Genomic DNA, 1687 nt, shown 5'->3' with positions numbered 1-1687 from the left:
AGTCATTTTTGAGCAAAGAAGGTAAGATGGTTCCCCTCACTTGAATCTAACTCAAATCTAAGCTAGAACCATCCTATAGGACTCTAAAGGTGTGAAGAATGGGTTGAGAAAAGCCCTATTTGGGTCCCCAAGGAATGGAAGAAGTTGAGAAGAAACTGGGGTTTTTTCGCCAAAACCGGCGGGTAGGACCGGTGGGTAGACAACCCACCTGAGACACCCACCTGGGAGGACCAGGGGGGTCCCTGGCCAAACCGGCGGGTAGGACCGGCGGGTCCTACCGGCGGGTCCATACCCGCCGGTCCAAAACCGGCGGGTAGGACCGGTGGGTAGACAACCCACCTGAGTGACCCACCCGAGTGGCCAGAATGTGATTTTTAGGTCCGATCGAGCCCAAATCGGACGTGGGACCTTCTTTCGACGTTCTAAACACGATTTTGACGTCGGATTTCATTAATTTTGATTCTAAAATGGTGAAGTACTAACCCCTCTCAATTATGTTAGGTTCACCAAATCCTACCCGAATCGCTCCGGATCTCACCCGTACCGAGCGGGAATCCTTGTACGCTACAGGTAAGTGGAGAGAGGACGTGTGGCCTTGTTTCAAGGCATTTTTTTGGCATTCATATAACTATATCTAATTTAGTCATGTCATCATGAATGCGCTATATAGATTAGTCATTTCACTCATTGATGTGCATATATGCTATGTTTACTTTTCAAATGAAATTTGAATGTGATGTTATATGTTGAATGTGTACATCATGTTGCATAATGCCTTGATAGACTAGATGCCGTGGTCGGCTTGGAAACGAATGCATTGGTGGCCCGTGGTATGGGACACGGAGGCACTATGCAGTCGTACTGCATATAGGAGCATGCGGTATTAGGATTCTCACCATCCCGTGCTACGACCCTTCCCAACAGGGGTTGAGGTGTTGGGTTGCCATTTGGGGGGAAGCAGGGGTCGCGGTTGTCGGACACTGTGGCGGTTAGGCATTACGCCCGGCGAGTCATGTAGGACAGTCGGCAACCCCGGTGGTATTTCAAGAGGGCCAATCGTACTGCTTTTAAATTGCTGGAGTCAGCACTGTCATTTAATTTATTTACATTTCTGTTGAGAGCCGGTGGACGGCATTGTCTTTATTTTTCCGAGTACTCACAGTGGGCCTTCTCCAACAGCCTTATGGGCGTATCGCGGGAGGGAGTTCGCGGCTCGTACCCGGAGTATACGCGCACTGTGGTTGTAGTAGCACTAAAACCAAAGACTTAGTAATGTTGATTAGGTGTATGTGATTTAAAATGACTTGCATGGCATGTAGTGCATATGATGTGTTGTGATGTGTGGACTGTTGTGTGTAGTCCACCTCTCTACTTACTGAGCTAGTGAGCTCATTCCACGTGTACACCCCTTTTTAGATGATTTTGGAGGACATGCATCTGAAGAGCAGGGGGTGGGTCCCACCGTCGAGTTCCCTGAGGAGGACTGGTGGACCCCTGAGGAGTTTGAGCACGGCGTAGACTGCGCGTGTGAGAGCTGTGTTGCGGGGCAGCGGTTCTGAGGCCGAGCTGAGCTCCAGCCTTGATACCGATGCCGGGCTGCGTACTCTGATGTTGTTGATAATTTCCTGTATATAATTGATATTCAAACTTTATTCTTTTTGTGTATATATATCATGCCTTCGGGCCC

The sequence above is a fragment of the Macadamia integrifolia genome, unplaced genomic scaffold (assembly GCF_013358625.1).
Source record: "Macadamia integrifolia cultivar HAES 741 unplaced genomic scaffold, SCU_Mint_v3 scaffold2873, whole genome shotgun sequence".
In the NCBI taxonomy this organism is placed as follows: Eukaryota; Viridiplantae; Streptophyta; class Magnoliopsida; order Proteales; family Proteaceae; genus Macadamia; species Macadamia integrifolia.
Note: the sequence above shows the minus strand (reverse complement) of the source record.